Source organism: Balaenoptera musculus, chromosome 8 (genome assembly GCF_009873245.2).
Source record: "Balaenoptera musculus isolate JJ_BM4_2016_0621 chromosome 8, mBalMus1.pri.v3, whole genome shotgun sequence".
Taxonomy (NCBI): Eukaryota; Metazoa; Chordata; class Mammalia; order Artiodactyla; family Balaenopteridae; genus Balaenoptera; species Balaenoptera musculus.
Window position 1 is genome coordinate 90122626 of NC_045792.1, and position 22961 is coordinate 90145586.

The 22961-nt window shown below is 38.2% G+C and overlaps 1 protein-coding gene across 3 annotated transcripts in view; it reads right to left on the bottom strand.

Moving 5' to 3' along the window:
* LRRC4C (leucine rich repeat containing 4C) overlaps positions 1 to 22961 on the bottom strand; it is a 160292-nt gene that overhangs the window by 109384 nt on the left and 27947 nt on the right. The window contains exons 1-2 of one of the 3 annotated variants that reach the window (XM_036861044.1): positions 16590 to 16614; positions 6737 to 6817 (exon numbers count right to left, since the gene is read on the bottom strand). The exons of 1 other annotated variant lie outside the window; for it this stretch is intronic. The gene's annotated coding sequence lies outside the window, so the exon portion shown is untranslated. Of the gene's footprint in view, positions 1 to 6736; positions 6818 to 16589; positions 16615 to 22961 lie in introns of those variants that run through there. One more of the 3 variants, XM_036861043.1, reaches the window with a different exon arrangement.

Below are 22961 nucleotides of genomic sequence, written 5' to 3' on the forward strand. Positions count from 1 at the left end.
CATGGCTTCATTCTGCCCTTTATGGCTTCCAGTGGGCAAGGAAACAACAGCTGCCACAAGGTCACTAGTTCAAGAAAGGAAGTTCGAAGACCCAGGCTTAGTTTTTAAACACATTTTGACCTCTATTGAAGAAAACAAAGCAAATAGCATGCACACGAGAGAACACAAGGAATTTTTAAATCTCAAGTCAGTTATTTCAGATGAAAAAGGAACTCTCCAAAGAGAACAGCAGCTGCTGGCTTAAGGAGCCATAGGCCCTGCCAAATTGTAATATAGCTCTAAATACTCTCCTGTAATTATTGTTTTCCTCATAGGACTGCACAGCTCTCATAGGAGATAACTTTAAAAATTTAATTTGTGTTCTCCCAGAACTTGTGATATATCAACTATGCTCACCAATATCTATTAATTCTTTCTTTCTCAGACATTGAGAAAACTAGACTTCCCAGCACCCTCCCTGTGACAGTCCTCACAGTTAGGTGGGGCCGGATGCCTTCTGACAAATGGAGTGTAAATAGAATATATGTCACTTTGGGGAGGGGAGGCAGAGAAAATCCTCCCTGAGGAATCTCCAGTTCTCTTATCCCCTGTGAAACAATATGAAAGCCACATGTTGAGAAGGGAAAGTCATAAGATAGAAAAGCAGACTGGTCCCCTGTCACATCACTAGAGAGGGAGCTGCACTGGAGAACAGCAAGGTCCATGGTAACCTCAGTAGGTACAAAAACCAAACTTTTGTTGTGTTCATCCACTGGGATTTTAGGGTTGAGCTATTATCACAGTAGAGTTCAGACAATCCTGACTAATACAACTCCCAACACAGTTTCTAGTATGTAGTGAGTACTTAATATGTAGCTCTTTAAAGAACAAATGGAAGTAAGTCAGACAGAAGACAAATATCGTATGATATCACTTATATGTGGAACCTAAAAAAATGATACAAATGAAATTATTTACAAAATAAAAATAGACTCACAGACTAGAAACAAACTTCGGGTTACCGAAGGGGATAGCAGGGGTGGGGTGGAGTAGGGGAAGAGATAAATTAGGTGGTTGGGACTAACATATACACACTACTATATATAAAATAGGTAAACAACAAGGACCTACTGTATAGCACAGGGAACTATACTCAGTATCTTGTAATAACCTATAATGGAAAAGAATCTGAAAAAGAATATGTATATATATATGTATATATATATGTATAACTGAATCATTTTGCTGTACACTTGAAACTTACACAACTTTATCTATTAACTGTACTTCAGTAAAAAACAAAAGAACAAATGGGCAGAGCTAAGAACACATTTTACTAGTAATACCTAAGTCTAGATAGGGATTATAAAGGAAAAAACAACAGTCATCTTGATTTATTTAAAATATCAATTTCTGCGTACTTAGCATGTACAGACCATATATCAATAGGCTAAACAGCTCAGGGATGACCCAGTGTGATCCCAAATTGCTGACTAAGGAGCAGACAGGTCATATTCATGTACAAAGAGTATTACCACCATAAAGCAGATCATATATGTTAGGTTCAAAGTTTGAAAATGGATAGAGGAACCTGATTTAAAATGGAGTCGGGAAGCCATAAAGGCAGAGCTCTCACATAGGTACTACTTGCTGCCAATAGAAAACCACCACAACCCTGAACTCTCCTTCTCCCCTAGCAAACTTCTGTTCAACCTCACCCATTTCTTCCCAGACCTAATAAAAGCTAGCTTCCCTTTGTTTCTTCAAACTCACTATGGTTCTCCATAGTTTGCTTGTGCTGAATCGCCAATTCCTCTGCTATTCCTAAATAAATTCATCTGTGCATAACAATAATTGCCATTCATTTCGTTTATGGTCAACAAAATGAATGAAGAGAATGATCTGGTTGGAAGCGAGTGGAACTGTAGCTTTGACTCAATTCTCATCCTTTCTGTCTTTTATCTAAACGGCTTACCTTGGCATAGTTAAGCTACTCTGTGAACAAAGAAGGATGGCACTTTCATTGCAGCCACCACTGTCCCCTGGTTTTAGCCTGGTGGTAGAGAGCAATTAGAGATCCAGGTTCTCATCTCAGCGCTGCTGGTGGGCACCTGTATGATTCTGATCTTTAAATAGAACCTCCCTTACTCTCTCTTTGCCTGATGATGTTGTCCCCAATGCAAGGTCATGGCAAGGATTGAGCAGCACCGTGTATATAAAGGAGCTAGCAAAGTGTTTGCTACATATTGGTACCCAATCAATGTTGGTTTCATTTCCTCATTCCCTTTCCCTTATTCTCACACCCCTCTCTTTTACCTTCCCCCATAATTCCTTTCAAGTCTTGTTAGTTTGTTTAAACTCAAAAACAAAGGGGGGACTTCCTGGTGGCGCTGTGGTTAAGAATCCGCTTGCCAATGCAGAGGACACGGGTTTCAAGCCCTAGTCTGGGAAGATCCACATGCCATGGAGCAACTAAGCCTGTGCACCACAACTGCTGAGCCGGTGCTCTACAGTCCAGGAGCCACACTACTAAGTCCGCATGCCACAACTACTGAAGCCCATGTGCCTAGAGCCCATGCTCTGCAACAAGAGAAGCCACCACGATGAGAAGGCTGTGCACCGCAACAAAGAATAGCTCCCATTCACTGCAACTAGAGAAAGCCCGTGCACAGCAACAAAGATCCAACACAGCCAAAAATAAATGAATGAATGAATTAATTATTTTTAAAAAGGGGATGAATGCTAGATGATCGTCAAAACAACCCTCAGTATGAAATATCTATGCCTTTGACATTTGGTTATTACCTGGGATTTGTAATTGACAGCAGCTACAAGAACCAAAATAATATTTCATAACACCAACATCAGAGCATGAGAAGGAGAAAAGGGAAGTTAAAGAATAAGCAATGACAGAACAAATGACAAAGTGTGCAAAACAACCTATAAACAGTCATAGCTGAATGGAGTTTTTAAAAAAATAGAGTCTCATAGAGTCACCCTTGTCTATAGTTTCCTGGACTTCAATTAATTCATATAAATTTAAAACACATTTTTAGCACAGGTTTGCTTTGCTCAGTGGAATGCAAAAGGATCTGAAATATACACAGTAGACCCTTGGTATCCGTGGGGAGATTGGTTCCAGGACACCCAGTGATACCAAAACCCTCAGGTGCTCAAGTCCCTTATATAAAATGGTGTAGTATTCACATATAACCTACACACATCCTCACGTATACTTTAAATCATCTCTAGATTACCTACAATACCTAATACAATGTAATGCTATGTAAATAGCTGCCAGAGTGGCAAATTCAAATTTTACTTTTTGAAACTTTCTGGAATGTTTTTTTCTGAATATTTTTGATCCATGGTTGGTCAAATCTTCCAGTGTGGAACCTGCAGACGCAGAGAGCCGATTGTATAACAGCGCAAGCTTCACGTTGTTCATCTGTGCTCTTAAGAGAGTATTTTCAGTAGGTGGGCAATAGAGGAGATGGAATGACATTTTTAGATACTTTCTTGTTTCTTTAAGCCAGTCTCAGCCAACACAGTCAATATCCAGTTAAAACAAACACCTCACACTGTAGTTCCTCAAGTGAGCACTGCTCTAGCCAACTGTTTCTTGACATGTTCCTGATTACCTTTGAATTTTGAATGTATGTCACCTCCTAAGATCCCAGACTTGCTCTTGGATTTGATAACGGCTATTATTCTTTGATTAGCCTCACTCCTCTCTGCATCTCATCCTCAGACCACATTGACTGTAGCAATTCCAGATAGTACCCCAGCCCCATCCTACCACCCAGGCAATGGCACCTGCCAGGGCAACTTGCAATCAGATAAGGGTTGTAGAATTATTTTTTTTAGTGGCTAAGTGTCAGCCTATCAAGGAGATACGAAAGGCTTCTTCTTTATGACCAACCAACACTGCAAAGTAACTATCATGGCAAAACTCATTTAAAAAGGAATTTAAATTCACACAAGTTAGAGAAATGAACATCCTTATCGCATCTGAGTGCTAGGAGCTGTAATGAAGGATGACTTAATGGGTAAATGACTTGATACAGAAACACATTTTTAAGGCAGTTTGAAATCCTTTCTCTCTTTCCCCTCCTGATTCATGGTACATTCTGAAGTGCTATGTGTCCGTATGCTAAAGGTGGAGGTGTTTATATAACAGATGATCCTTTCTTCTGCATATTCCACAAAGTAGGCCCAATGGGAAAAAAAAAATCAAAGTTTTGAGAGAAGCAAACAGCTAAAACGCCCACCCTGAGATGTCCTCCCTGGCCCTCCAAACAATCCCCACCTCAAGCTCTAAGCATTAGCCTAAATTCCAAAGAATGATATTGTAATCTCAGCACTCTGTTAGTCAAATTACACTAAAACTATGTCTCTTTGCTTTTGCTCCTCCATTTATAGACCTACAATATGACAAAGACTTTGCCTCGAGCTATCCTCTTGCCCTCTGTGCAAATGGCCATGTTCCAAATTCTTCCCCTTCCGAAGTCTTCCTAACTCACCTTCCCAGCAGAGCGGATTTCTATTTCTTTGAGATCTCTAACACGATAGATCTTTTTGAGCTCAGTCTGCCTTGTATTTGGTTACTATGTCTGTCTACACTGTCAGTGTGTCTAAAGGTAAACTGAAGGTCCCTGGAACCTAAGTTCATGATCCTTACGCTCCTCCCAGAGCCTACTCCACGGCTTTGTAACCTAGTACTTAGTAAATGCGTATTTAACTGAGTTGAAAATATCAAAAAGAGAGGAACTTCTCACATGGCTTCTTCCTGTTTCATATTTACGTTAAAGAAGTGAGTGACCCAAGCCAATGTAAATACACAACGTGCCAAGGGAAAGTAGAGAGTTCAGACAAGCAATCACATATCTGAGATTCTTAAGGCAGAATTCAATGACTCTATTAGACAAGGCCTGCTAAAGGAACAAAAAGAACTCAACTGCCTTCCTAATGTGTTGGCTCCCTAGATCTTGTTTATTCTTAATCGTGTTGTATATAAGCCTCTCTCTAGCTGCTATCTTTCAGCCAGAAACCTCAACTAATAGGAACAGAATCTTTTCTCAACACTTAATAAATGCAGAATACTCCTATATTGTATGGCAAGCGGGGACCTTAACCAGGCTAGTGGTATTCCCTGGATATGTGAATCCCAACAGACATGTGAAGACACTGATTTCTTTCCCAGTAAGATACTTAGTTCAGTTTTGGCTACGCCTGTTAATCTGATGGAGCAGGATCTTGCTATTCAAAGTGTTGCAGAGCAGCAGTTATCAGCATCAGAAGGAAGATTTTTGGAAATACAGACTTTCAGACCTCACGCCAGACCTAATGAATTGGAATTTGCATTTGAACGATATCCTCAAACAACTCAAATGTACATAACATTTTAAGAAGCATGAGCCTTGGATATTCCAGCAGCAATATTTCATTTGCATCCTGGTAGTCTCTTTGCTCTAAGCCGTGATTTTATTGGAAAAGTAAAGTATTTGCTTCTCACACCCTCTCCTTCTCAACCCTTCACTGTGTTCTATTTACCCATCCATTTGCTTTAATATGCAGTATAAACAGAAAAAAAAAGATTTCTGTGATGCTTTGTTGTACACATTTCTTTCATATACATTATCTCATTTGATCCTTATAATACCCCTGTAAACACTACTGTATATAACTTGTCAAATGTCATCTAGGTAATAAATGCCTGTAAATCTACATGCCCAATGGTGTAAAGATGCTTCTCCCTATAACTAACAAACTCTTCATATCTCAGAATTCTCCGCATTATAAGCAGTACTTTAAAAATAAAGTTCACATATTTCACAGAGGAGAAAGGATATTTAATGTACCTGACAGATGGAATTTGAAAACACTAGAAAGACGGATCATGACTTTAGGGGAAACAAACAGAAAAGGGATACTACATTTCATGCTCCTCCTACGTACTCACTCCCCTAACCCTAACCCTAACCCTAGCCCCCAAATTCCATGGAGACAATGACTTGAAACCCCAGGTCTATCTTACTCTTGAGTCTTTTGCCCTTGCTTCTTCCATAACCCAGCTTATTTCATACAGAGACACAAAACATGCACCCTCCTGATGAAAGCTTTTATAGCTGCCATTACATAATGGATTTGCTGTCAGTTTGTCTAAAATGTGTCCACTGAAAAAATGAGAGTAAAAAAGAAAAGCCAATCCTTGTTTATAAACAAAAGAGTTTTCAACTAACTAAAACCCAACTTGGGCGTTGTTATCCTGTATGGCATGACCTCTTCAGCATCCTTATTCATGTGACCTGAAGTTTTTAGCAATGAGTAAAAAACAATGTAAGGCAATAATAATAATAAAACATAGTACAGTTTTATGAAGTAGTCGTTTGTAGTGTTAGGATGCAACAGAGTAAATTATCAGTCATATTCAAAAGCAGGGTGCATTTTCAAACTGTTTAATCCAAATCTATGCCCTATACTGAGGGAAGTATCTGTACACAATGCAAAATATGACCTAGAACTTTAGCCTTCATCAGAATGTTTGAACACTGTCATTTAGACACCAAAAGGCATCATTTTTGCATCTTGATTATTGCAAAGTGGAAATCACACTGGTAGTTAAGAGTCTTGAAATAAAAATCACAGAAGTAAAATATTAGAATAAGAAGGAATTTTGGAGAGACCATGTAGACCTATCCCTTACTTCCATTTTATAGACTTGCAAAGAGAAGCCCAAAGAGGCCATGCAACTTACCGCAAGTTCCACTGTTGTCTGCCACTGACTAGCTGAGTAACTCTGGGTAAGTCCCCTCTCTCTCAGCCTCAGTTTGGTGATCTGCAAAATGAGGTGATTGGACTTGGTGATGTAAAATCCCATACAGCCTGAAAATGCCATTATCCCACAAGACAAGGAGCCATAGCCTAGAACATTCCCCCCTGCCAAAAGCAACACACAGGAAGATGAAAAGATATTGAAGTGGCACTTGGCCCTACTGGTGTTCCAGCTTATTGATACTGTATCTCAGCTGGAGACTTCAGAACCTCAGAGGTTGCCGTGCCTACCACAGGCAGTCAGATCAGGAGAGAATGGCTGTTGGCATATTCTTTGCCTGAGAAGTGCTGCAGCTGAAAATCAGTCCAGAGTGATGGTAAATCCTCCCCTCCCCCTTTCAAGGATCTGGTGACTCCCTCTGTCTGGGCTTTGCCTCAGGGATTTCTCCTCAAGGTTCCCTGGACCCCTGGGAATCCAGCCCTTGACCTAACCCCAAAGATGCATTTCCTCCTGGAAGGCTCCCCTCCTGGACAAGTCATTCAAAATCAACCTTAAAAGGGAATTTAGGCTCCAGAGAGCTGCACATTTTAGCATCTTTTAATCAGCTGTCTGGCCTTGTCTAGTCTGTAGTGAAACCTTTTTATTTTATTACAATTTTATTATGTTAATAAACAAAGAGTTGGTATACTTAGTGAAAAAGACAAATTCAGCCTTCAAATGGAGGACCTGTCATGATCACTGGTCAGACTTTAACTACATTCACTTATGTGTCTATTCCTCATTCTTATATAGCAAAGTATCATTGAAATAGCTTCTATTTATTTTCTACAATGAGTTTCCATCTTTCCTTTTTCTTTTTATTATTACTATTTTCTAATGCGCAATCAGAAAGTCAGACAATGGTTTAGGTTTTTTAAAGGACATTTAAATATAACAACTTAACAAGGCAGAAACCAGATATTATGTATGCAAAAGTGGGCACTGACAATGACCCTATCAATGAAGTCAATTACTAAACCAAAGTTTAATTGATTGGGCTCAATTTAATGATGTACACCAGTGAACCTGAAGCATTGTGTCCTATTAGCAGTAACACATTTCAGGAAGCTAGTATCGACGTCAAAATCATTGTAGACAAAATGTGGTCAACCAAGAGAAGAAGAATTCCATAAATGAAGTCTAATCCAATAAATATCTAGCACTATTATTATCATCTGTTACTTACAGAGTGCTTATTATGTGTTGGTTACTCTCCTAAACACTTTACATGATTGCACAGTTTTATAAATTTATTTATTTATTTATTTATTTTTACTTTTGGCTGTGTTGGGTCTCCGTTGCTTTGCGTGGGCTCTCGCTAGTTGCGGAGAGCAGGGGCTACTCTTCGTTGTGGTGTGCGGGCTTCTCATTGCGGTGGCTTCTCTTGTTACGGAGCGCGGGCTGTAGGCGCATGAGCTTCAGTAGTTGTGGTGCGTGGGCTCAGTAGTTGTGGCTAGCGGGCTCTAGAGCACAGGCTCAGTAGTTGTGGCGCATGGGCTTAGTTGCTCCACAGCATGTGGAATCTTCCCGGACCAGGGCTCAAAACCGTGTCCCCTGAATTGGCAGGCAGATTCTTAACCATTGTGCCACCAGGGAAGTCCCCGATTGCACAGTTTTAATCTCACAGAAACACTGGGATGTTAACCTTATCAGAAGACTTGGTGACAGGAAAGAGTCAAATAATGGCCTCGAAGAAGGGTTATCTTGTTGAAAACATGATCACAAAATTTTAATCGGCCTTATTAGGCAAAACCAAGAATGAAAGGTACAGGGAAACCTAGTTTGGCTCAAGTGCCATCTGTAGGAACTGAACAGCAGATATTCTGTGCGTACAGGGAGACTGTTTATTGGTAATGTACTCAGTATCGGGGTTCTGTGACCAGCTCTCAGAGGTGCTATAGTAAGGGATTCTGGCAATGCATGAAAGTATTGGAGGAGCTCTAAGGACCTGCCAGCCCTGGAATTCTGGATAAAAATAATATTGTGAACATTGAGGGCATAGCTATACAAATAAACAAATGAATCAATACATGGATGAACAATCTTAGAAATTTATACTTGTATGTGTCTCGGTTAAAGTAGTCATTCTACCTTGTCTGAATTCTCTGCACAGCCTTTCATCTTCATTTCTTTTAGATTAGAAGTTCATTGAATCTTGACTCACCACATACTAAATATTAACCTTGGGAAAAGTGCTCATTTTCCTCTTCTATAATAATGGAACCTCTCCTACAGGGTTGTCATAAGGAATATATTAGATTGCATATGTAAAGGATTTAGCCCAGTGCCTGGCACTAGTAAGCAACAAATAAAATTAAATAGAGCTTTTAATTAGTATTAATATCACCATTATTATTTACCACCTTTATTATTGTGATTATTACTAAACCACAGGTGAACATCTCAGGCTCAGCATCTTTGATTTTAGAGTTTAATAAACACCAACCAATAGCCATCCTTACATTCCAATAGATCAATCAAAACAGCAAAATTTTATCTTCCAACCTTCCAATCTAAATTGAGGAGAGAGAAACAAGCCCATACTACCCAAGAGCTTATCAAAGAAGCAATTCAATAAAATGTTTCAGCATGCTGCTCTCTTAAATAAAAAGAGAATATGGAGTAAGGAAAAGAGAAAAAATAAAATATTTTATTCCAGTCTCTTAAAAGTAATTATTCTTTGAAGCTTGTTTTATGGATAACAGATGAACATACATTTCTCTCTATCTATAGTGAAAGAACTGTTATACACCTTTACAATTAATTACTGTCTCCAACATTCCTATAATATTAATGTCAAATTCATTTGAATGTGGCTTCTGGAATAGAAGGACTGCCTGTTCACTTCCTTTGTTACTGTAATAACAACTGGATGGACTTTTAAACTGTATAGGTTCAAACTGATTTAAAAAGGAAAATTTCCACACTGTGATTTACACCAATATTTTTCAAACAATTTTAGCACGGAGCGCTTCTTTTTAAAGAATATCTTAGTTCCAGTATAATACCTATCATTGGCTAAGGAAATACTTCATTCTTCGTGGAAGTACTGCAGTACATTCCTAGAGTCTGAAAAGTAGGTAGAAAACCATCCTTCAATGCAAACACCTTATGTTACTGATGAGAAAAATGAATCCCCGAAAGGGAAAGTGATTTGACATTGTCTCACAGCTACTTGATGGCAAAAGTTAGAATTCAGGACTCACTCATTCATTCAGCTCATGTTTATTGAAAGCCTTCCCTGTACTCATTCTGTACTAGGCTTCCTATATATATCACACTTATTATTTCTTAAAGTCATTCAATTTCCATTTGACAACTATTCACTTCGTATATCTACTAAGTGCAGACACTGTGTTTGGTACAGTGTGCTGAAGTAAGTATAAGGAAGAGTTGCTATCTGACAGGAACATTTTAAATACTAGTTGGGAGTGTACATAAATACAATAGTTGGTAGAATGTAGCTAATATCATAAGAAAGAAAGAAAATTTGACAGGAGTTAATGTAATAATTTCCTAGCTATATATATATCCCTCTGTCTATTAACCAATCATCAAATCTGTATTCATCATGTAGCAAAGAACTGGTACTGGAAATGTGAGTAGAAAAATTCAAGAGCAGCTAGAAGTTTACAGTCTGTTAAGTAGCTGAGATGCACAAATAAAAATTCATTTAAAAAAGTCAGAACAATAACTAAGTGTTAAATATAATGCAGCTAATTCTATATTAGAGAGATTCTTGAAAGAGAAAAGCTCAGTGTGGATTGACTTTAGGAATCTGAGAGGGCTTCAAGGAAGAGGTAGAATTTGACCTTAAAGTACTTATTATTACCATTTATATTGCATTAGAGACATTTATGTATTCCATTGCACCTGGATTTCTTAATACATGCTCATTGGAATAACTACATAATCATACTTTTTCCAATTAATAGCTCATGAACAACTAGCACAAAATGGCATTATAATATCAACAGACCCCTAAAGAGATCTGTTGAGCAGTTCATTCCTCAGCTACTTCGCTTGTGACTTCTGTTGTGACAATTCAGATTTTTTTCAACTATTAACCCAGTAAGCACTTCAGAATTGACCAGATCTTCATCAACCTTGGCACATCTTGAGACCACCTAAAAAGTGTACTCAATTTTGTCTCTTCCACGGTTTCCTTACCAATTCTCACCCGAGTCAAATGTCCATCTCCCTCCTCTGAACAATGTAAAGGTCTGTACTTTTCACTTGAAAAATATTTTAGTTTTTTTAACCAATTATTTACATATGTTACTATATTGTTTACGAATAATTACCTATTTTTCTCATCTATATCAGAAGCCCAAGACAATAAGAAGCATAACATATACCTAAGTACAGAGTTTTACCAAAAAGGCACTTAATAAATAATCAATGTTGTAATTTGATTGCAGTGGAAAGGCCCACACGTGTGACAGACACACTAGTCAATGAGTAGTTGTTCACAACCTACAACTTGTTATTTCTGATGCTTTATTCATTTAATCCCTCACTCCTAGGATGAAAAAAAGAAGAAAAAAGGAAACAAAAATAAAGAAAATCACAACACCTAACACTAAGTAGTAAGAAACCCATATTCTACTCTCAAATATGCCACTAATTAGCTGTGCCATGTTAAATCAGGGTGTCAATCTACTCAGGAACATTAAAATATAAAAATTATATTTATTTTGTTTTGACTGTGAAATAGAAACATGGGGTGGAATGTATCAGCAGAGTATTCTTTACCATAGTTGCTCTAAAATTTTCAGTTTTTATACCATACCTCCCAGTAAGAAATCCATATACAGTGCAACACCTCTCTCTTTCTCATATCACTATCTCTATCTCTTTATCTTTCTCTCTACCACTCTCAAAACTGAAAGTAAAGTTTCACCAATCAAACCTTATAATGTGATGCACTCTAAGTTTTCCATTCTGTCCTATTCTATTTCTAGTCTACTCCATCCTATCCTATTCTATCCTACTTTATTCCATTCCATTTCAATCTATTTTACTTTAGAAATTGCAGATTTGTTGAACAATTAAATTTATTTCATCACCCTCTCTGGATGCATGAATTCAATCACATTCTTAATCTGTTCTAAGGATTATTTTCTTCATTTGTAGAATGTGAATAATAATGTTCTTTATCTCCATTACTATTTGTTTTATGTGTTTGGGTGCTCCTATGTTGGGTGCATATATGTTGATGGATAAACAACAAGGTCCTACTGTATAGCACAGGGAATTATATTCAATATCATGTGATAAACCATAATGGAAAAGAATATATATGTATAATTGAATCACTTTGCTGAACAGCAGAAATTAACACAACGTTGTAAATCAACTATACTTCAATAAAATTTTAAAAATTCTCCTTTTAGCACTAAATAAAATACTGCTGCTAGCACTGTGTTTGGGGCTTAGTATTCAATACTGATGTATTATACGTGACACAAATTATTAAGTTAGGAAATTCCAAACTTTTTAATCAATTGCTAGGGAAAAAGGAAAAAAAAATGAATAGGATTGTTCCATACTTTTTCCAGACATTGAATACTCAATATTACTTTGTTTTTGGTTAACTCTGCAGACTTTTGATTTAGTACTTAATCTCCATGGTGATTAAGGGATGTGGAAAATGATTACATTGGCATTTCATTTAGATGCTTCTGTGAGGTGACATATGTGACAGATTCATTCTTCTAACTTAACTGTGGTGAAAGTCATCTCATCTCCTATTAGTAGGAAAACTATGAACAGAAGCATGTGGTTTCCCTCACCACTAATATTTGTACCAGTGGGAAAGATATTAGCTAAAAGAAACTGAAATCTATCTTCTGATATTTTAATAATCCTAGTTTGAACCCTCAAAACACTGTTTACATAAGAGGTTATAGGTAGAAGTACCATATTTTGATTTCTACCTTTTTAGATTATAGAAGCAGCTCATTCTTTAATGATAAAACTCACTATTCAATGAATTTTTAACTAAAATATAAACATTAGAAGTAAAAGGTATGTATGTGACATATATATATCTTCCAGTATTTATGCTCACAAGAAGCAGAAAATAATTTGTTTACCATTCCTGCCATGACTTATCAGGAATCTAAGCAAAGAGGAATAATACCACCTGCTCAGCAGGAGATAAAGTGATACCATTTCCCCAGGAGGACTTTATGGTTGTCTTTTAATCACTCAAGAGACTTTTCTTTAATCTAAACTAAACTTGCTTGCTTTCAACCTCACACTCCCACCACCCAATCCTATAATCCCTTCTCTTTTTTTTTTTTACTAATTTAAATATGGACCTTTTAAAATCACCACGTATGCCATCAGCATCAACATTTCAAAAACATCTTCAGCGTAACAACTGCGTGCACCACACTCATTTCATTTTGTTAATTGAACAACCTCATTATCTGCCCACAGCACTCAGCATTTTCCTATTATAAAGCTATCCTTTGCAATGTCTTCTCTGCCAACCAGGAAGGCTAGAATCTTGCTTAAGATCCCCATGTTTTCACACCAAAATGGGGAAAGTGAAAATAACTAATATTGAGTGCCTACTACAAATCAGGCTGTAAATGGTATGGGATTTAATCTTCAAAACAATCTTATGATATAGATATCATTATATGCATTTGAAGAAGAAGACGGAAGCAAAAAGGGATTTTATTACTTATCAAATATCACACAAGGGGTAAGTTCTTGAGGGGAGACTCTCAGAGCCCACACTCTGGGCTACTGCATAGTACCATAAGTATTAAGGAAACCCTGAATTACTCTCTGGTCTTTTCTGTCAGAGAGCCTTTTGAAGGTCTTAATATTCTGGGTTTTCCAGACATGGGAATCACTTTATCTCTCAAATGGTTCTGAGCTTGTGTAAAGCTCTTGTCCCAAGTTCAAGTTCCAGAAAGCTTTGGAAGACAGGAAGAGTTAGCGGTCAGTCTGTAAACACACTGACTGCACTATGGGAAAACTGAAGGCAGAAAAGCTTTCTCCTGCTAGTGGAAAATGATTTTATATCTTCTCTTAAGAGGTTTTTCATATGCAGCTTAAAATCCACATTTGAAACAAACAAATGAAAAAACCCTCGCACATGGAGTTATGTCATTACCCTGATTTGTACATAACCATGAATCAAAGTCTGCCTCAGTGGTAACCGCATGCAGTCAAAGCCTTGCGGGTGATTAGTTTTCTGTTTTGCTCATCTTTGCCCCACTACCCAGAATGCTCTCTGCTTTCCATCCTCCGCTAGGGAAACCATTCTTCATTGTTCTGGGCCAAGCCCCAATGTCACTTCCTCCACAACGCTTTTTTTCAACACCTCCCCACCCCCAGTTCTCCTTCCTTTGAGTTCCCCGAGCACTTCATTCATGTCTCTAAAATAGCATTGATCACAGTGCCTTATTTATTTCTCTATCCTAAAGACAAGGTTTTGTACCCTCAGCACTACTGCCTTTGGGTGCTATATAATATTTTTTATGGTTGCCCTGGGAATTCTAGGATGTTTAGCAGCATCCTAGGACTGTACCCACTGAATGTCAATAGCATCTCCCTTTCAATTGTGGTAACCAAATTTTTCTCTAGATATTGTCAAATGTCCCCTGAGTGATAGCTAGTATCACCCCCAGTTAACAACCACTTATTTAGCTCATGAGGACCACATGAACAGTTACTGTGCTTTTTTTTAATCCTTATATACCCAGGAGTATCAGGCCTATAGCAAACAGTTAATTAAAATATGTTGGTTGGAATCAAATTAGTCTCATTTCCCAATAACTACATACTGTATTATAAAATGCACTGAATTCACACTTCATTCAAAAGTGAAACAAAAGTGACTGCTAAATTACACTCTGGATTCAAAGAAAGAGAGATCAAAAGTCATTAGATGTCAAGGTGAAAAAAAAATCTTTTCTCTATATATTTAAGAAATCAAAAAAGTATGCATATACATATATATAACAATTAAATATATTTAATATATTGTATATATGTACACACACACACACACACACACACACTTAATGACCTTTCCTGGAAAACTGCATTCAGAAAACTAGATAAGAGTAATCTGATATCTCTAAATACATCATGTCTAAAATGCTTTGCTCACTAAAATATGCAGTGAATCTCTAGCTTTTTTTTCCTCAAAGACCCATTCATGAAAAAATGATGATTATTTTGAAATTTCCAAATCAGAGGGACTTGATTAAATAAAACAGCACAGACAGTATGATATTACCTTTCTTCCTGATAAGATATTCATTTTTTCCCAATTTAGTGCAGAACAATTTAAAGTCATCTGACTTCGCTTATTTCTGTAGACTACTTAGCCATTTATTTGGACTGAAAAACAGAACCACTGTGATCTTAACACCAAGTTGTGATGATGAAAGACTTTTTCTCACCTTAGAAGTGAACTGGCTCTGCATATCTTCATTTATTTCTTGAGCTGAGGTTTTAATTATAAAGTTCTAAAAGTGACATAGATTTGTCTTTTCAGGTTTAGGTAGTTTCAAATCTACCAAAATCAGATACTCTCATTGGGATACTGCAAGCAGTAGTGGTGCATTTGGCAATTCGGGAATCTTTGTAGGAAAGAAATATAAACACAAGACAAGCCCCTCCTGAGTAGCTGGAAAGGAGGTCACTCAGAACCAATAAGCATGATCTCCTACAAACTGCAGAATACCATCATTGCAGTGGCCGCATTTTATTGGTTGTCTCTTTTTGGTTTTAGGTACATTCATTATACTTTTCATTATAATACTAGGAGACAGCGACTATTCTTGCTCCTATAAAGAGGAAGTAATTAAATACCAGGACAACTAAAAGATTGCATGATGTCATTTAACTACTCAGTGGGTGAAGCAAAATCCACCCCGTGATTCTTCTCTGATACAAACAGCAAGCACCTCAGACTACACAGAAGTCCCTTTTGCAACCAATCCTCCTCCAAACATCAGCCATAGTCATATTCAAACTTAACAACCAGAGGTATTTTCAAACCTTCTCACTCCCTCACCCCCTGCACTGCCCTCAGCCCCGTGTCCCCAAAGGCCTGCAGCAAGGAAGGTAAAAGTAACTGAATTGCAAGGGAATGTGCATGTGTATAAGAGTTCAGTTCAGAGCTTAAGGGGCCTGTATACATGAGATAAGAAACAAATGTACAGAACTTTCACCTCCTCATTTTATACCGACTGGTCTCCTTTTCTCTGATTTCGGTTTAAAGAAGTTCCTGGGATCCACTAAGTTACTTTAACTTAAAAGAGCTTACATAATGCCTTACACAGATTTCTGTTCTTAGCATGCTTTGACAAACAAGTCATTTTCTGATATTCTCACTGCAGTATCTGGCGCTGTGACACAGCAAAGATCACATGCTCATCTGGACCCCTATTTTATAGATGCATCTTGGAAGGCCCCCTGTGGTGTTCAGTGTTAGGAGGCTTATTTGGCATCTGGTTCTAACAAGCTTCTAACCAGTTACATGAACTTAGCTTCTCTGAGCGTCAGTGAATCATTTATACTTATGTTCAACCTATTATCTCTCTATATCTGTTTGTATCTCTGTATCTCTATGTCTGTCTATCATCTATATCTATTTCATGGAAGCAGAAGACTCAAATGAAATGCTATAGGTGAAAGCATCATGTAAACCACAAAACATTATTCACATGTAGCAACCAAGCAATTATGTACACACACACACACACACACACACACACAGTGCCCCAAGGAACAGACAGCTTGCAAGACAAATAGATCTTACCACACACTTTGAGGTTCCAAGTCAGCACAGGCAGACTCCATCGTATCCTGATAGGGGTGTAAAAAGGTCAAGCATTGATTTAAGTTACCAAGAGGAGACAAAAATTAAAAGGCTCTTTCTAAAAATTTTTACTCCATTTTGCTTTCATTCAGGATTTCTTTGTGAAGCAGAGATGCTTTGAAACCTACAGGATGGCAAAGATAAAATGGCCCAGCATCAAAACGTGTGCCTAGGATTGATTTTACTTGTCCTTATGACCCTTAATACACAAAATGGAAAGCTCCTATATTGTTGCAGTAGAGAACATATGACAAATGAAAGTAAAGCAATCAAAAGCTTTGTGTAATCCATATATGAAAATATATGGCATGTTTTATGCTTATTCACATAAACAATGTTTTATTGAAACACTTTTATATAGACATACCGCTGCGCAAAACATCAATAACTTTCTTTTTGAGAAACAGAGATTCTAGACTCATCTTCCCAGACCTTAACTGCCTCTCTGCTACTAAATGAAGTGTTTACATAAACAGGTTAATGATGTCTGGGTAAAATTTTAGAGATGACAGTGACCCTGGAGAGAAAAGAATTTTGGATCAGAAGAAATTTCACCTAATCCTCAAGTGTAAAAAATGCTACCTGGCATTTATACAAATAGAAACAAATCCTAAATATCTTTATTATGGTTGCAGAGGCATTCCATGCTGAATTCCAAAGTTATCATTCACATAGATTCTCAATCTATACTTTTATGTTCAAATGTTTAAGGTTACTTCTGGAATAAGAAATCCTGTGGATTGTTTGTTTACTTGGTGTTTTTGACTAAATACCAAGCAAAGAAGCAGGTTGGCATATAGAGCTGGTGTAGAATCAGATACATCTTGTTTTGAATCCCAGATATGATATTTTCTAGCTGAGAGACCTAAGACTTATTACCTAATCTCTATAAATTGCAGTTATCTATAAAATAACAATAACTATCTCAAAATATACTCATGATGTGCCGCGGAGCAACTAGACCCGTGAGCCACAACTACTGAGCCTGCACGTCTGGAGCCTGTGCTCCGCAACAAGAGAGGCCACGACAGTGAGAGGCCCGCGCACTGCGATGAAGAGTGGCCCCCACTTGCCGCAGCTAGAGAAAGCCCTCGCACAGAAACAAAGACCCAACACAGCCAAAAATAAAAATAAATAAATTAATTAATTAAAAAAATATATATATATATATACTCATGATGCATAAATAAGACTACCAAAGTAAATTACTTCGTCTGTTATCATGTTCTCACTTCTTCTCTTCAAAGGATCAGGGTGAACACGGTTTGTCCTAAGTAAGGAAGGTGATGGAAATAAACTGATTTATGGATCATTAAACTTAACCTTGAAGATGCACTATAGCCCAGCAGTTACCCATTACCTTGGGTTCAAATCCTGGTTTTGATATAAAACAGCTGAGGGACTGTATGTGAGTCATTTAACCCCTCTCTGCCTGAGATTTCCTGACTGTAAACTGAGAAATGTGCTCCTAGGTTCTCTGGCAGAAGGCAGGAAGTCATTTTCTCTAAACCATTGCTTTAGCTTCAGCCACAGTTGTTCATTCACTTTTAGAAGGAGGAATTCATTTATGTCCCCGGGAGACAGATATACCAAGCCATCATGTGTTTCTGCCAATCACCTCCTGCCAAAGCCCTGATGTTTTATTTCATTAGTGCAGGCACTTTCCATTAATTTGGATACTGTTTAAGAGTGTTAGTTCCAAAGGACATTGTTTCTTGGCTCTTCTATTTTGAAGGGCTATTTAATACATTACTGCAATGAATTGACCCCTTGCCAAGAAAGAAGCAGTGGCCACCCAATTCTAATCAGCTTCTGACAATGGGGTTCTAATGCTTGGCCCAAAGATATGTTTATTGTGCTCTACCTGGAACTGACAGAAACAAATCAGATTTCTATTGGCTGAGCAGTGAAGATTAAACAAAACACATTATGCAAGTGTTTCCCTTCCTTCCTTCTCTCCTTCTTTCCTTTCTTCCTTCCTTCCTTCCTTACCTCCTTTCTCTCTTTCATAAAAACAAAAACATAAGAGCATTCTACTATATGCCAAGTGTAATAGACACAGTTGACGCCTGAAATAATGTATCCTTATCCCCATTCTTTCTACTTCCTAAGTAAACCTCAGTTTTATTCAGATATTTACCCTCCTCCATGCAGCTCTCCACAAAGCCTCAAAGAGTGGATCCTGACTCATCTGAGACAATCCTGGTTGCCTCATTTCCTTTGCTAGTGGGGTATAGGATTCTAGCCAGTGAAACATTAAGGCAGGCTTAGTGGAGATTTCTGAGAAAGTTTTCCTCAGTCTTAAAAGACTCAAGAAAGAGCTAAACTCTTTGGTCCTGGCATATATCATGTCTGGATATGATGCCTAGCACTGTTGTACTCTCTTGTGACCACAGGGGGCATTTGACTAAAGACAAAGGTGACAAGCACGTAACAGTAGAGCAAAATGATGGAAAGGTGTTTGTCCTTGATGCTGCTGTTGAACCAGTAAGATAAACCAGAACCACTCTTCCCCTGAACTTTGTGTTCTATGTGAAAATACATTTCTTTGTTTTTTAAAAGCCAGTAGACACACCTATTGTTAAGTGCTACACCAGGCCATGGGTGAAACATCAACAGAGTATATGATTCTGTAATCGAATTAGCCCTTCAAGAGTCCTGGAATTACAAAGTGAGCTACTCTGTAGAGTTAAATATTACAGCAATGTGCCTGTCTCCTAAAAATAGCAAAATTGAGCATTATTATTCATGTATATCATGCTCATAGTCTCTACATAAATCTGTCATCCCCACAATTATAGTGAGGGGGGTATTTTACAGTGATGCATCCAACTTTCTGGACAGCAAGTTTGGATTTGGACCCAATCAGAATGCTCAGATACTTGTGTGAACTTGTTTCACAAATAGTTGGAAGTTTTAGAAATAAAAAATCCACCTCAAAAACAATTTCTGCCTAAACTCCTTAATTCTTTCAACTCGTTTTGGTTTCTCAATTTTCTCAATAGGCATTTCGAGAACGGTAATTATTGGAACTATTCAATTGCAATAATGTCTATAGGTATATTGCACTAATAAATATATATATAATTTAAGATTCCTAGGAGCAATGTCTATATTCTTATTGTATCATTTGTAGGCTCTAGCCAAAAGCTACTTACAGAGAAAATGATCAGTCATATTTTGTGACCAGTTAAGTTACTGAGAAGATATGGAAAACAACAACAATCTCAGCACCTTTTTCCTTCTACCATGAGTGTTTAAGCATATCTTTTATTAAGCCTACAATTACATTTGATTCTAACCTAAATCTGTTCTGAATAGGAAGAGTGAAAAATTCCAGATTCTTCAAAATATTCTTTACTTAAAACCCTCCTGTCTATCTGAATGGACTTAAACCAGGGAGGAATAGTTCACTTGCTGCAGTTGAACTTCTCAATGTCAACAAACCAATACACCTAGCAACCACTATACAAGCATAGGGATAACAGAATGATTATTAACCCAGCCCACACGAAGATGACAATGAAGAAAATGATGATAAATAGCTAAACTGTATAAGCTGCTTACCATGTGCCAGGCACTGTTGCATCCATTAACTTCTTTAATCCTCATACTAACTGTCCAAGTTTCATCCTATCGTTATCCCCAGTTTGCAAATGAGGTAACAAAAACACAGAAAGTACAGTGATCTGCCCAAGGTCTCACAGCTTACAAGTTGAGTGTCAAAAACAAATTTAGGGAATCAGGCTACATCTCAGTCAATACCCTAAAAATATAGTAGATGCAAACTATTACATATAGAATGGATAAACAACAAGGTCCTACTGTATAGCACAGGGAATTATATTCAATATCCTGGGATAAACCATAATGGAAAAGAATACATACATATATATATGTATAACTGAGTCACTTTGCTGTATAGCAGAAATTAACACATTATGAATCAACTATACCTCAATAAAAAATGTTTTTAAAAAGGAATAAAGCACTAATTCACTAACAAGCAACCACTGACACTCATCTCCTTTCTTCTCTCAACATATTGCTGTTTTAAAAATTAATTCTGCCTCTTGCCAAAAGAAAACCAGAAAAAAATATAAAATGCACGCATACACAAAATGATCACCAAAATATATAAAGGAAATAACTATTTTAAAAGCATTATATAGTAAATTTAGAAAGAAAAAAAAAGGAACACTGAATGTTACTGGTAGAAGAGAAGAGCAAATTCAAATTAACTGGGATTTTTCTCTCTCCCATAATAAAATTCCTCCAAAATATGTAGGTTAGGGTTATGTTTTATCAGAAGGGAAGACCATTTGTTGTGGTTGATATATTTTCCAGTGCTGAGGAGAAGACTTTCTTCAGTGGGGTAGCAAATATAGTCTTTACTGGAAGACGATAGTGACCACTTTCATCTTGTCTAACTGACAAGATTATAAATCTGGGTGATAAAAATGAGTTTTAAAAGTTATGAGATATGGGAAGGGTATGACACAAATAGCCAACTTCAATTAGAAAAGAACATATCTTGGGGCTTCCCTGGTGGCGCAGTGGTTGAGAATCTGCCTGCTAATGCAGGGGACACGGGTTCGAGCCCTGGGCTGGGAAGATCCCACATGCCACGGAGCGGCTGGGCCCGTGAGCCACAACTACTGAGCCTGAGCGTCTGGAGCCTGTGCCCCGCAACGGGAGGGGCCGCGATAGTGAAAGGCCCGCGCACCGCGATGAAGAGCGGTCCCCGCACCGCGACGAAGAGTGGCCCCCACTTGCCGCAACTAGAGAAAGCCCTCGCACGAACCGAAGACCCAGCACAGCCAAAAATAAATAAATAAAATTAAATAGCCTACTTTATAAAAAAAAAAAAAAAAAAAAAAGAAAGGAACATATCTTTAAAACAGAGACCATCACCGCTTAACACTAGAAACAAAAATTACATGCAGTGATGAAAGCTGAAGAAAGGGCATTTTTTGGCCAGAATTTGAAATCTCCAGCATACACTCAAGAAATCAGCCACCCCGTTCGCCCACTGGAAAACACACACACCTACACGCCCACACCCCCCACACATACACACACAAAACCTCTACAATATACTCCACAACTCCCCGAATATAGTAGGATCTTAATAATACTGATGTATTAACTGCACCTAATTACTAAGCTAGTAGCTACAATATTAGTTTCTCAGGCATAGGGGAAATACAGTAGTGATTAAGAGCACAATTTCTGTGTGAAATTGTCTGGATCTCACATTGCTGTGGCTATGGGACCAGTGATTTTAAACAAATTTTGTGACTGAGTTGCCTGTAAAGATGAAAATAAAACTGGTACGTCACTTTGAGGGTTAAAGAAGTTGATACATCATGACATAAAATGCTCATTGTCTTCCACAGCCATTGTCCCCTGCTTCCTTTTAGTATTTCCAAACAGGGCTGCCCTGTGACCCAACTTCAGGGTCACCATTCACGTTATAACCTATAGGGATGGCAATCCCAGGAATCATGCAAGATGGCGGACCCGTCCCCCAACATCTGCAGTCCCCAACCTTTTTGGCACCGGGGACCAGTTCGTGGAAGACAATTTTTCCACGGACGGGGGTGTGGGGGATGGTTCAGGCGGTAATGCAAGCGACGGGGAGCAATGGGGAGCGACGGGGAGCGATGGGGAGCGGCAGATGAGGTTTCGCTCGCTTGCCCGCCGCTCACCTCCTGCTGTGTGGCCCGGTTCCTAAAAGGCCACGGACCAGTCCACGGCCCAGGGGTTGGGGACCCCTGCCCTACACTTTAGCAAAATACATGGTTAACTAACTAGCTAGAATCTAGATTTCCCTTCCTCCATTGCAGGGAAGGCTGGTCATGTGACTAAGTCCTGGATGACAGAATGTGAGTACAAATGATGTGTGCGGCTTCAAGATCATGTTTGAAATGAAGCTGCTCATCCTACAGTCTGATATGGGGGCTTGGTTTTAGAGAGCCAGCACCACACAGAGGAGGATCAAACCAGATAGCATGGAGAAGGAACCTAGGTCCCGGGAGGATGTTGTGGAGAAGTGCCTCACCACTGCCGAGTCCATCCATCTCTGTGCTGTTAACGTGAGAGATACATGGAATCTAGATCTTGCTTGATCCATTGTACTTTAGATCTCTCTATTCTAACAGCTGGGTCTATTTCCTATTAAATACCTATGCATAGAAAACTTAGAACTGTGCTTGGCACGTAGTAAACTCTCATTAAATGTTAGCTACTATCTCAATACGTGAAAGAGTCAGTATTTGAAAACAGAGAACACTGTGTACCTCCAAAACC